At 41.5% G+C, this 14983-nt stretch overlaps 1 long non-coding RNA gene across 1 annotated transcript in view; it reads left to right on the top strand.

Moving 5' to 3' along the window:
• Window positions 1–14983, top strand: part of LOC309791897 — a 48879-nt gene that overhangs the window by 11052 nt on the left and 22844 nt on the right. Inside the window, exon 2 of the long non-coding RNA XR_014291578.1 lies at window positions 12609–12718. This is a non-coding gene — a long non-coding RNA (uncharacterized lncRNA). The remainder of the gene's footprint in view (window positions 1–12608; window positions 12719–14983) is intronic.

A 14983-nucleotide genomic window follows, 5' to 3' on the forward strand; every position in this document is an offset into this window, starting at 1 on the left:
GATATCTGAAGACATTTTTTAATGCTCCAGTCTTTGAAAACAACAAAAGGAATTAGCTGAGAACAAAAACATAGCTATGGATGAGTGATACACAGTCTGCTTTAAAAAAAAAAAAGCATTCACATGTACGTGAATAAGAAATATAATATACGTTACAGATGTTTTTGCTTAAATATCAATTCCTTCTCAAGATTTTGGCAAACTCTTTTAGCCATGAGTGCTTAATCTCAAATCTGATTCTAGCCCACTTTTTCCAAATCCTGTCCTTCTGGTCCTGGCCTGTGTTTACTGCTAGAATTTCACACTGATCTTTACCTCTCGAGGCCACCATGCTGCAACACATTCTTTTTTTTTTTTTTTTTTAATTAATTAATTAATTAGGCTGTGTTGGGTCTTCATTTCTTTGCGAGGGCTTTCTCTAGTTGCGGCGAGCCAGATGCTCAGGCTCAGTAGCTGTGGCTCACGGGCCCAGTTGCTCCGCGGCATGTGGGCTCTTCCCAGACCAGGGCTTGAACCCGTGTCCCCTGTATTGGCAGGCAGATTCTCAACCACTGCGCCACCAGGGAAGCCCCTGCAGCACATTCTTATGCAGCTACTCTGGCCTTGTCTTTTCTTGGCCTCAGGCTTTTCCGTTCTGGGCTTGCTTTTGCTCACATTTTCTTCCATATTTTGCCCTCTGCATGGCCTCTGAGGACTTTTTCTTAGGCACCTGCTCATGAAAGCCAAATCTTCAGCCTTCAGATCTCTAAAGAAGTATATCCCAACCTTTTACCAATCATAGAACACCAAGAAAATGATATTTTTGTTTCCCACTGTAGATATGGAGCCCAGCAGAGGCTGCAGAGGGTGCGAGTGACCAGCTCAGGGCTCCAGCCACTTGAAGACTGAGGGGTCAGTGTCTGGGGGTTCACTTGTAGGGATCTTCTGCTCTAGGCGAGCCTGTCTTGGTCACGTAGCTATGAGCTTAATGTCTGTGCTAGTTTTCTAGCTCTTTTTGGTCCCACTTACCTCCCTGACTGCAGTGGGCTCTGCTGTCCCACTCCGTTCAGCCTAGCCTCTCAGCCAGCTCTGGCCTCACACCGCCTATACCCTTGCTACTCTGAGGGTGGGCCCCAGGCCACCACTGTAGACATCCCCTGGGAGCTTGTTGGTCATGCAGAATCTCAGGTCACACTCAGACCTACTGATCAGGAATCTGTATTCTTTTTCCTACCCTTCTGGTCCTATACCTACAGTTTATTCTAATTGCCTTTCCCCATTTGTCTGTTGGTATGTTTATCTTCTCTGGAAACAGAGTAATACAAGTTCTGTCTTTGAGAAAGAAAATAGAAAACAGGAATATGAGTCTTCCTTTAAGGAGGAAATCAGTTTAAATAGGAAAACTCTGAAGGAAACACTCGAACCATTTATTTCAGCACCATTTGTAAATTGGTTTCTTTTCTGTTTGCTGATAAGAAGAACCAAAGGATCCAATATATTTTTTACCTTCAAGAGCTAAATATTTACTCATTACTCAGATGGAGACAAGGTCTTGACTAAACTTGGTTTTACTATTCTAGGTGGTAGTTCTTTGTCATTCGGTGTAGAATGGTAGGCAGTCCCTTGATGTCAAACTTACTCATCTGATATGTAAACTTACCATGTGTTTGTGCCCTTCAGGAACCATGAAGTATGTTTTAGATAATTATAAGAAGTCACAAAACATGACTGGTATAGGAGGTAATAATGGTTAACTGTACTTGTTAGTCAGTTTGGATATAACTGAACTTAAACCTTCCCAAGAGTTTTAAGGTCTGTTCCTGCCAAAAGCTAAGTTCCCTGTTCTAACACTCTAAAAACCATGTTCTAATTTCTGGTATGTGAAACACCAGTTCTCTGACTCCCCTTGTGTAGTGGTGAAAATAAAATTTAAAAGGACAAAGGCCTGTTTATTCTTAAGTTCTACACATTCAGCACACTGATCCTATCATCTTTGGCAGGAAAAAATATCTTTGGGACAGAGCATTGTTCAGAAGACTGTCCCTCTTCCCACCAAACAGACCCTAAATTTATTATATTTTACTGTTTCCTTTTATTTTTTATTTTATTTATTTATTTATTTTTGCTGTACTTAGGCCTCTCACTGTCGTGGCCTCTCCCGTTGCGGAGCACAGGCTCCAGACGCACAGGCTCAGCGGACATGGCTCACGGGCCCAGCCGCTCTGCAGCATGTGGGATCTTCCCGGACCGGGGCACGAACCCGTGTCCTCTGCATCGGCAGGTGGACTCTCAACCACTGCGCCACCAGGGAAGCCCCTACTGTTTCCTTTTATAAACTTTCTCCTCTGTCTGTTCAGAACCAGTGTTTTAGAGCCAAATTCTGCTCTCTGTGACTGATAGAAATTATGTTTATGGCTAAAGAAATGACATATTATTTTTTAAAGCTTTATGAATAATCCAATCTTCCTAGGTTACTTGTACTACTCTGTAAGGGGAATTCTATAGATATGCACCAAGATGCTGTTGAATGAGGAAACATGACCTTAGGGCCAGCGTGGCCATTTAGAACGAAACCAAATGTGGAGCTGGGCCTGGCTTGGACACCCACAGTACACATGAGTGCCTGTTTCGCATAAAAAGTCAATGCCATGAACCCTCCATCTGGAACGCTTGCCAGTCTCTTTTGAAAAAGTTGGGGCGTCTATTGCTCCTTTAGGTTTTAGACTTCCATTGTGATTGAGGGATGAGTGTTTATGGATACAGTTGTTATTTTTTCCTCCCTTCTTTGGAAGTAATACAGCATAGTGGAAAGAAGAAGGAATTGGGGCCAAACATCTGGCTTGGAATCTTGGCTTTACCACTTATACTGTGACACTGGGGTTATTATTTAACCTCTGTGCCTCATTTGTTAAATGGAATAAAAACAAGGCTGCTGTGAGGATTAAATAACATAATATATGTAAAGCACTGAGAACGATGCCTGGCATTACTGAGAGCTCAATCAGTGGTTTTTTTTCCTTTCCCTTTCATCTGCCTCTCTCCCCCTGTTTCTTGGCACATGGATATAAATTTTTTTTTATTGAAGTACAGTTGATTTACAATATTATATTAGTTTCAGGCATACAGCATAGTGATTCAATATTTTTATAGATTATACTTCATTTATAGTTATTACATAATATTGGCTATATTCCCAACATACACAATATATAATATATGTATAATATATACAACTTATGTATATATTGTGCTGTATAATATATCCCTGTAGCTTATCTATTTTATTGTACCTCTTAATTTTCTACCCCTACGTTGCTCTTCCCCCCTTGTCTCTCTCCACTGGTATCCACTAATTTGTTCTCTATGTCTGTGGGTCTGATTCTGTTTTGTTATATTCATTCATTAGTTTTATTTTTTAGATTCCACATATAAGTGATATCATATAGTATTTGTCTTTCTCTGTCTGACTTATTTCACTAAGCATAATACCCTCCAGGTCCATCCAGGCACATGGATATTTTAAGAAAGCAGATGAAAATGGGGCCCAGCACAGCTCTCCCTCTTTGTATTTTCTAGTATCAGTGTTCTCCAGTTCCATCTTTGGACCACCTTCTTTCTCTTCCATCACTGCATACCCTCGCAGAGTGATTTCATTCGTTTCCATGGTATTAACTACTTGGTGACTCTCAGATACTCTTCCTCTCTCCTGAACTCCAGATCTACATTTCCATCTACTCACTAGATACCCAACAGACCCAGATGCCATTCAAATGGAACTCATTATCTTCCCTATCACTTGCAACATTATATTTAAATTCTTTTTATCAGTATATTTTGCTGAATTGGCTCCATGCTCTTCTGAGGGCAGAGATTTTTTTCTTATTTAATTTTGAATCTTTCATGTTCAGAACAGAACTTTCTTTCATGTTCAGAACTTTTTATCTGAAAAAAAGTCTTTATTTTACTTCTATTTTTGAAAGATATTTTGCTGGCTGTAAAATTCTGGGTTGAGGGGTTTTCCTCCCAGTACTTTAAAGATATATCTCCATTTGGCTTGCATAGTTTCTGACAAGAAGTCTCTGTAATTCTTACCTTTGTTTCTCTGCATGAAATATGTCCTTTTTCTCTGGCTACCTTCAAGATTTTCTTTTTCTGTTTGGTTCAATATGTTTCAATATGATGTATCTGTGTGCTTTTGGGGACGTGTCTACCTTACTTGGGAATTCTCTGAGATTTTTGGATCTATGGTATGATATATTTCATTATTCTTGAAAAATTCTTAGCCACTGTTTTTTCAAATAGTTCTTCTATTATATTCATTTCCTCTTCTCCTGGATTTTAAAATATATATCTATATCTATCTATCTATGTCTATCTATCTATCTATCTATCTATCTATCTATCTATGATCACTGATATAGTCCCATACCTCTTGGATGCTCTGTTGTGTTTGCTTGTTTCATTCTTTTTCTTCTGTATGTTTCAGTTTGGCTAATTGCTACTGACTTACCTTTACGTTCACCTTTTTCTTTCCTTGACTCTCAATTCTACTGATGATATCATCAAAGGCATTTTTCATTTCTGTTACTGTGTGTGTGTGTGTTTACTTTCTAAGTATTTTTATTTGATTATTCCTATCATTTCCATGTCTCTGATAAAATTTCCCATTTCTTCATGCATGCCATCTAGCTTTTCCACTAGAGCCTTTAAGATATTAATCATAGTAATTTTAATTCCCTGTCTGGGTCATCTCTTGGTTTGGTTCTGTTGATTACTTTGTCTTTTGACAGCAGATTTTTTTCTTGCCTTTGTGTGTATATATATCTCATAATGTTTTACTGGATGCTGCCCATATGTAGATCAGTAGAGCATGAGGTATGTAGTGTGTGTGCCTGACACTGGGCACACGATTTCTTCTGCTAAACCATTAGTGTGTGTATGTGTTGGGGGGTGAGTTGGGAAGGACGAGTCAGCTTCGTTAGGAGATGAGCTGAATTGAAGTGCTGTTGTTGCTCTTTTTATGTTCTCTGCGTCAGCACCATCAACGTCAAATTCCTCTGGTGTTAACCTTCCGAGGGTGGGAGCTGTGGTGCCAGAGAGTTTTCCTCAGTGTTCCTGCTCTACTTTTAGCTTTCTGCTTTCCTTGTGCACCTGTGCCACAGAGGGTCTCTCTTCATGCTCTTTTCCCTAAGTGGTAGGCTACGGTTGTTTCTTACTTGGTACTTGCTAGTTGGTGGGGGGCGGAGTCAGGAGTTTTCCTCTGTTATCCTGGTCTATTTCTAGTCTTAGGTCTTCTGTGTCAGCATTTTAGCTTGGAGATTCAGTCATCCTACTCCTCCTTCCCAAGGAAGACAAACCCTGTCTTATATGTCCAGCAGATCTTGTGTGGGAGGGAGTTTCCTACTTCTCCACCAGTGATAGGAGACCTTTAATTGTATCGACATAGTATCCTGGGCCCAGGACTGTTTCCTGTCCTTCCCTCAGGGAAGCGTTCTTTTTCTTTTATGCTTTCCCCAGCTACAGTGGATCTTCGCATGTTCCTTGGGGGCAACAGAGTTTGCTGTCCTACACTTAGTCACTTAAGGCTTTAGTCTGGAGAGGTGAAGGATCTGGGCAGGGTTTTATGTTTTTCTTCCTAGAGTCACAGTGGCAGAGCTGGGGTGGGTATGTGGAGGTAGTGTCGCTCTGATCTTTCTTTCCTCCCCCCACCAGTCTTTTGCTGGTGCTTGCCATGGCTGAACCCAGCCAGAAGCCAGGTGACAAGGGAACCTGGCAAATGCAATCCACAGGGGTTGGCCTCCCAGGACAAGAGCAGAGCAGGGAGTGTTGGGGATTGGAAGTGCAGGTGCAGGAGTGGAGAATAACCAGTGCACATATGCATCTTTTATAATAACAACATGAAAGTAAAAATAAAATAAGAAAGTCAGAAGTTGAGACAGTATCCAAAGGGGTGGGCCACTGGGTCTGGTTGGATTGGGAAAGATATAGAGATAGAAAGAATCTAATGCAGTAGGAGATAAAGTAGAGGTCCAGGCTCTGGAGGCCTTAGTGAGGAGAAGGTTGATGAAATGGGAGTGAAAAATTGAGGGAGCTGGAAGGATCAAACAGTATGCTTAGGGAGGAAGATGGAATCTAGAGTTTATAAGATTCTGTCGGAATTGAAAGCATGGCCATAAGTAAGGATGGCTGAAGTGGGTTGTGAGAATCAAAGGATTGGTGAAGCCAGGATATTGGATGGGTAGTTTGCTTAGATCTTGATGGAATCGAGCATAATAATAGCACAGAACTGGAGAGCAGAAATTCGGCACCTGATATTGTCCTCAGGAAATGCAGGGATGAAAGAAGAGATCTGATGTCAGTGACAAGGAGAGAAGGAGACAGGTATGACCTGTGTGTGAAAAGAGCTGTCTTTATGTTACTATTATTGCTTCTCCTCTTACCACTACTGTTACCACTATGACGAGTATGCTACTGTTATACGCAGACCAACTTCCAGATAATAGTATGTGTTTTGTGGTCTGAAAGCATTACTCGGGGAGCTGGGAGAGTTTTGACATGCTCCTTCTGGCTTGGTAGTTCCACTACCCTCATGCGTTTCACACAGTATGCTCCGGCCACTTTGAGCTTGCTTTTCTTAAATGGTAGCCATTTAAGTTGTTTTCACATTTCTCAATGCCATAAACAATTCTGTGCTGAACTTCTTCACGTATATAGACATAACTAACATTTATTACCAGGCTCTGTGTGGTGGATATACCCTAAGATGGCACCCATAATCCCTGGTCCTGGTATTGATGGCTTTGTGTCATTTCCTTGCCTTGAGTGTGAGCAGGGCCTGTGACTTACTTCTAACCAATAGAATGTGACAAAGGTGATGGGATGTGATTACGTTACATTTCATAAAACTCACCCTCGCTAGCAGACTCATTCTAGACACTTTCTCCCTTGCTGGATTTGAAAGAGTAAGTGGCTATATTAGGAGATCCATGAGGCACGGAGCTAAGGGAAGTATTTAGGAGGTGAGGATAACTGCCATTCAAAAGCCAACAAGAGACCCTTCTCCAGTTGAGCCGCTGGATGAAAGCCATCTGACTGACACCTTGATTAAAGTTTTGCAGAGGACTCAGCTAAACCATGCCTAGACTCTCAACCCACAGAAACAGAGATAAGACATATATATTGTTTTAAGTAGCACACTTTGTGGTAATTTGTTATGCAGCAATAGAAAACTAATATTCTCTGTAATAAATAAAATACTTTGCAGATATTATTTCAATTGATTTTCACAGCAGCCTTAAGAGGTTTATGATATTATTCCATTGTTTATAAATGAGGATTCTCAGGTTCAGGAAAGTTGAGAAACTTGCCCAGAGTCACACAGCAGGTAATGAGAAGGAGTTTGAAGGCAGACTTCCAACTCTAGAGCCCATGGTCTTAACTTGCCTTTGATAAGATTTCCAGATTCTTGGTTTTGGAGACACTGTACCGACCTTTCAAAAAGTTTGTATCAGTTTACAGTTTTACCAACAGTGGATAAGGGTACCTATTTCTCAACATTCTTGCCAGTATTGGTTATTTGTTTTAAACATGATAAATTTACAAGTAAGTAAAATCACAATTTCTAAAATTTGCTTGTCTTTGAATATGTCCTCAGATTTTTTTGTTTGTTTTCTAGCTATATTTTCTCTTTCATGAGCAGTCTATTTATAGATAGTATTCTCTAGGGATGTTATGAAGAGAAGGAAGCTAAAGGGGGATGCATCTCCAACTTTTGTCTTTTCAGATAGGGAAATAAGTTTTAAATTAAACCCTTAGTGAAATGGCCACACAGAGAACTGACGTAGAATGGCATTCTGAAGCCTAAATGACCTGTCCATTTATAGTTTATATCCCGATTATACAGCCCCTGGCTATCAAAGCACCTAAGAAAAACTCATTCCTATCTCAAAAAGGAAAATACTCACACTCCTATGGATTCTACTTAGTCACTTATTAATGTATATTTTCTCTGTGCTTGGGTGAACGAATTCTGGAGCTCTGTGATTAATTTTTCTCCACTGTGCCTTTCTGAAAAACACCATCCTACAAATTGTGCTTCACCCAGTACAGTTTGAATACGCAAATAAAATAGCTTAACAGTGATTAAATTTAGAAGGCAATATTTTTTTATGAATTTAAATTTGTCTTTTCCCTTGAGGGAACCCTACAAAGTTACAAAGTTTTGCAAATTTATCCAAGGAGGAAATACAAAATGACTGATTTCTGAGGTAATTTTTTCCATGACATTAGTATTGAGCAGATGCTTTCTCTTTCTGAATGAGGACAAAGAAATCATTTCAGTTCATGAAATCACAAATTTCAGACACTTCTTTTTTTTTTTTTTAACATCTGTATTGGAGTATACTTGCTTTACAGTGGTGTGTTAGTTTCTGCTTTATAACAAAGTGAATCAGTTATACATAAACATATATCCCCTTATCTCTTCCCTCTTGCGTCTCCCTCCCACCCTCCCTATCCCACCCCGCTAGGTGGACACAAAGCACTGAGCTGATCTCCCTGTACTATGTGGCTGCTTCCCACTAGCTATCTATTTTACATTTAGTAGTGTATATATGTCCATGCCACTCTCTCACTTCGTCCCAGGTTACCCTTCCCCCTCCCATGTCCTCAAGTCCATTCTCTACATCAGTCACTTCTTAATGAGAAAGGAAATAGTTTGATTATGAAGATGCTCATTTTTGTGGTGTAGTGGTTGATGCTAAATTCAATGGGAAAAACAGTTAGGATTGCAATACCCAGATTTTTCTAAATAGAGCATTCAATTGTTAACTAGTTAATTAATGAGATTTATCACGATTTTAAAAAATTGAAGTAGAGTTGATTTACAATGTTGTGTTAGTTTCTGGTATAGAGCAAAGTGATTCATATATATATATGCTTTTCCAGGTTCTTTTCCATTATAGATTATTTCAAGATAGTGAACTGTGCTATACAATAGGACCTTGTTTTCTATTTTATATATAGTAGTGTGTATCTGCTAATCCCAAACTCCTGGTTTATCCCTCCCGCCACCTTTTCCCTTTGGTAACCATAAGTTTGTTTTCTATGTCTGTGAGTCTGTTTCTGTTTTGTAAATAAGTTCATTTGTATCTTTTTTTTAGATTCCACATATAAGTGATATCATATGATATTTGTCTTTCTCTGTCTCACCTACTTCACTTAGTATGATAATCTCTAGGTCCATCCATGTTGCTGAAAATGGCATGATTTCATTCTTTGTTATAGCTGAGTAGTATTCCACTGTGTGTGTATATATATATATACATACATACATACATACATACATATATACATACATATCTATCTATCTATCTATATAACCACATCTTTATCTATTCATCTGTCGATGACACTTAGTATCATAATGTTTTTGAAATCAGAAATCTAATATTTGTAATTACAGTAGGAACATATTTGTGAAAACAAGCATTACTTCCCCAGCCTGTGGAATGTTTCATGATTGAGCAAGCATTTGTACCTCTCTAATTATTTCTATGGATTGGCTCATCATGATGATGATGAAGATGAAGAAGTTGATGATGATTGACAAAGATACCTACAACTTATTAAGGGTTTACCATGTGCCAGGAATACTATCTCATTTAATCTTCACCACAGTCCTATGAATAAGAGCTATTATTATCCCCAATTTACAGATGAGGAATCCAAGACTCAGAGAGGTTAGGTAGTTAAAGATCACATGGCTAATGAGTGACAGAGACAGCATTCAGGCTCAGGTATGCTTGACTCCAAAGACTTCGCTAGACCGAGTCATGCAACTCCACAAGCTTGTACTCGTTTTTTTTGTTTTTTGGGTTTTTTTGCGGTACGTGGGCCTCTCACCATTGTGGCCTCTCCCGTTGCAGAGCACAGGCTCCAGACGCGCAGGCTCAGCGGCCATGGCTCACAGGCCCAGCCGCTCTGCGGCATGTGGGATCTTCCCGGACCGGGGCAGGAACCCGTGTCCCCTGCATCAGCAGGCAGACTCTCAACCACTGCGCCACCAGGGAAGCCCTTGTGTTCATTTTTTTTTTCTTTTTTTTTTTTTTTTTGCAGTATGCGGGCCTCTCACTGTTGTGGCCTCTCCCGTTGTGGAGCACAGGCTCCAGACGCGCAGGCTCAGCGGCCATGGCTCACAGGCCCAGCCGCTCCGCGGCATGTGGGATCCTCCCGGACCGGGGCAGGAACCCGTGTCCCCTGCATCAGCAGGCAGACTCAACCACTGCGCCACCAGGGAAGCCCTTGTGTTCATTTTTGAGCTACTCACAGGACTGAATCTCACATGATGATTCCAGGGACACAGCCAAGACAGGATCACCAACAAAGACCTTTTTCTTTTCCTCTGTCTTGTCGGGATCACCTTTCAGGCATTTCTCTGACACCTGAAGATACAGAGGTGTTTGTAACCCTGCCAAAATCCTTATGACTTGGAAATACCCTGTTTTTATCCCGAGTATATTTGTATTATTAGATACTGCAGGTGACTTTCAATGACTCAAATGGTCCTCTTACTTGGAAAGATGATAAACCTAGCTATAAACCTAGTAAACCTACATGGAAAGGTGATATACCTAGTTTACCCCAGAACTCCACATATCTCAACAATTAGAAACATGGTCATTTTCTCTGCAACAGAAGCCCACCATGAGAACTATCCATGGTGGTTCCTTGAAGAACTCCCAAGCCATATGAGGACTTTCCAGTGTTAGACATGGTGCTGACTTTCTAGCTAGGCCTCTCTTTCTCTCTCTTTCCTCCCTCCCTCCCTTTCCCTCTTCTCCTCCCTCTCTTTATGTATTTATTATATAGAGAGATGTTACAGGAAAAAATATGTATATCCATCTAAATTATCCCCTTACATTTCAAATTTTGAGATTCTAATTTTCTGATTATTAGAAATAAAAATATGTTTATTATATGCTAAGACAATAAAAGAATACTCTTTTAGGAGAAAGATCATAGGATATCTACCACACATCCAAAAAATTTGGTGTCTTTATATTAAATGTCTGTATTGTTAATTCTTCTATCCCAGGAATATAGATCATTATAATTATAGGCCTACTTTAGTTGGATTTCTGAGTATATGGACCCCTCTTTAAGGAGCAAAAGAAACCACCTTACTGTGGTAGACTATATTACTGTTTACCCATAATTTTGGTGCTCCTCTGTATGGTGTCTGTGTCTATTGGAAGATTATACATCTCTGCCCTGTTGCACTCAGAAGTGCCCATGTGACTTGCTTGGCCAATCTAATGTGGACCACTTCTGAGCAGAGGCTGTGAGAGCCAGCTTGTGTGGTTCACAGTGCCACAATGAGACTTCTCCATTAGACTGAGACCCAAAGTTAAATTGAGTCAAAACAATAGCTGGCCCTCATTGGACAAGTAGAAATAAGGGAGAAACAAACCTTTGTTGTTTTAAGCCACCGAGGTGTTTACAGCCATTTACCGCCACAGTATAATCTCGCCTATCATGACTGATACTCACCCACTCCCATTTGCCACTGCAAAACTCTCTAGGGAAGAGGCAGCCACAAAATAAATTTCTAGTGGTGATAAACAGTAGACTTAGAATTTAATATAATAAAACCCATATGCATTACAAACTCTCAACCTTCTTTTCTCTCCTGCTGGCTAGAACACAAGCCCTCTTTTCCATGCTGGGATATTTCGGATAGCTCTTCGGGCCAATCTCTGTGCTGCCTATATTTCTTTGAGTAGTCTGCCATAACAAAATACCATCTATTGGGTAGCTTGAACAACATTAATGGGTGCCTGACATGCCAAGGAAGAACTGGTGGAGGTGGCTGTGAAAATTTTAGTAACTACACACAACATTTCCCTTTAAAAAACAACAAAGTTGCCTAAATTTGAAATGAAAGTCTAATTGTGCCTAGTACTAACGTACAATTAAAGTAATTCTTTGTTTTCTTTTCAACTGTGTTTACTTTGTTAGAATGAATGGAAGTTTCAGATCTTATATTGGGTTCCCTTGGAAACAGATTCTGAGACAAGGAGTTGTATGCAGAAGGATTTGCGGGGGGTTGTCTTGGGACTCAGTTGCCCTTGAGGAAGGCAAGATTGGTTAGAGTGAGAAGCTAACCAGCAACATGGTTGCAGCTGAGGCTTCAGCTCATCGCTTGAGGATCCCTGGAGGTGGGAAAGCCCTTCATAATTATATAACATGGAGGCAAAAGGTCTGGCCGGCTTTCGTAACCCTGCATCAACCAGTCATGGCTGTGGGATGCCCTCTGGATAGGGGCATAGCCTTGAGCAAGGCATAACCCTGTGGCTGGGGACAATGTTCAGTGAGGGACACAACTGTGAGTTGCCAGTGGCTGATATTAGCAGATGGGGGAATAAGTGCACTAAGTGCTTGGGGGAATGGCCCCTAAGAGAAGATCTGGGTCGGCTGCCGTAGAACCCATTGCAGCCAACCCTTGCACCATTCATATTGACTTGCTTCTTTTCAAAAAATATTTTTTTGATGTGGACCATTTTTAATGTCTTTATTGAATTTGTTAACAATATTTCTTCTGTTTTATATTTTGGTTTTTTGGCCGCTAGGCATGTAAGATCTTAACTCCCTGACCGGGGATTGAACCTGCAACCCCTGCATTGGAAGGCGAAGTCTTAACCACTGGACCACCAGGGAAGTCCCTGACTTGCTTCTTATAGTAAGTTTGCCCCACTTCAAAACAGCTTTCATGGGATTCTGGTTGGTCTTGTGTTCTGGGGGGTGAGGATAAGTGGGGCTACTCCTGCTTCCAACCCTTGGTCTCCTGAACCCATGTATTCTTCCAACTGCGACATTGCTTCACACAGTGGTCATTGATTTGGAAAGGCACTCAATCCTTTCAGTTTATTTTCTCTTAATTGGCACCTCAGCTACGTCTTTAAGAGGCCATTCTGCTGCTCAGGCTGATGGCTTCTGGTGGTGTGCAATGTGAAAAGACCAATGGATGCCATGGTTATGTTCCCATTGCTCTACCTTCTTTTCTGGATAGTGAATCCCTCATTCTGAGGCAATGTTATATGGCATCCCAACACTCCGGTAGATCAAATGCTCTACAAGTCCTTGGCTGGTGATTCTGGGCCAAGGCTCTGCAGGAAGGAAAGATAAACTTACGTCCGAAATACGTGTTGATCTCAGTCAATGTAAATTGCTGCCTCTTTCAGGGTGAAAATAGTCATTCTCTGTGAGAGATGGTGTCAGTTCAGGGGGCTTAGCTCTGCTGCTGGCAGGTTGGACATTCAGCAGTGGCAGTAGCTAGATCAGTTTTGGTAAATGGAAGTCCATGCTGTTGGGCAGAACCTCCATCCCTGCCACCATGGCTGTCAGTCATGAGCCCATTGTGTCAGCACTGGGACAGATGATGTTGGAGGCTGGCTAATGATATGTGGCCAGTCATTCTGTCTGCTTGGTTGTTTAGTTCCTTTTCCATTGTAGATGATCTCTGTCAGGTGTTAGCATATGATACATTGATACTTCTACTCATTCCCATAAGCCCATATGTCTCTTTCTGAGCTCTTTTGACCCTGCTACTCTAATCTTTCTCTTTCCAGTTCCCTGACCAACCAGCCAAGCTGTGGCCACTCCCTATGGATTCATATATATTCTTACCTCAGGTCACTTCTTTTTCTACATACAGTGGGTGACTGGGTACATTGTCTGGAATGCTGCACAATGGGAGGACTTTCCTATCTTTCAGAGCCATTACTAAGTGGTGACATAAATCAGCAGCAGACTCACACCAACATACCAAGCTGTGTTAGTCCACTCAGGTTGCCATAACAAAATACCACAAACTGGGTAGCTTGAACAATAGAAACTTATTTTCACAGTTTTGGAGGCTGGAAGTCTGACATCAGGGTGCCAGCATGGGCAGGCTCTGGTGAAGGCTTTCCTGGCTTGCAGACAGTTGCTTTCTTCCCTTCTCACGTGGTGGAGAGTGAGGAGGCAAGTTCTCTGATGTCTCTTCTTACAAGGGCACCAATCCCATCATGGGGGCCCTACCCTCATGATCTCATCTAAATCTAGTTACTTCTCAAAGGCCTCATCTCTAAATACCCTCACACTGGGGGATAGGGCTTGAATATATGAATTTGGGGGAGGATACATTTCAGTCCATAGCACAAGCCAACCCACCCATGAACCAAGATCAGCCTGGTTCCCTCCTCCTCCAGCTGGTAATAAGCCTCCCCTCTTCCTTCATGTAGCCATAAACATGAACTGAAGTAGAGAGGTTCTGGGCCTCCTGTCTCTGCTGCTTACTTGTACCCCTTGCTGCTTTGTCTGGTCCTTCTCCCCTATGATGGATTTCTCACCTTTGACAGAACCTGTTTCACGATGGGCAGCTCCGGCTGCGTGGTCACTTGCTGTTCCATGCTCCATCTCTACTAAGGTGAGATACTCCGTCCCAGCTAAGGCCTAGTAACATGCAAGTAGCTGCTTTTGAATTGTGCATAGTGCATGTGTTACCCATAATGATGACAAATGACTTTTTAAAAATGTAATTTAATGATTCAGAAAATGGCTTTCCATTACCTTCAAGATAAAGTCTCCACTCACTCTGTACAGGAAATCCAAGGCCCTCAAAGACCCAGTTCCTGCCAACTTTCTGTCCTCATCACTCTTACCACGTGCAGACGTAAGTGCTGTGTTCTAGCCCTGCAATTTCCACATAATCCGCACACTTATGAATCAGGGTGCTGGGAGGAAACAGATGATACACACAAAAGGGGTAATTGAAGAGTTTATTAGACTATTTACAAAGGTGTGGACAGGGTTTAAGGGAAATAAGAATGGAAGGTCATTACGCTTCTAGGCCGGAGGGGCCAATGTGAGGGAGCTGTTCCCAGGACCTAGAATGAGATGGGTCATCCTGGAGAGCTGGAGCTGTGGCCTCCCTGTTGCTGTGCAGGGAGGGAGCTGGGGGGCT

Source organism: Mesoplodon mirus (assembly GCF_964341445.2).
Source record: "Mesoplodon mirus genome assembly, chromosome: 16".
NCBI classification, from domain to species: Eukaryota; Metazoa; Chordata; class Mammalia; order Artiodactyla; family Ziphiidae; genus Mesoplodon; species Mesoplodon mirus.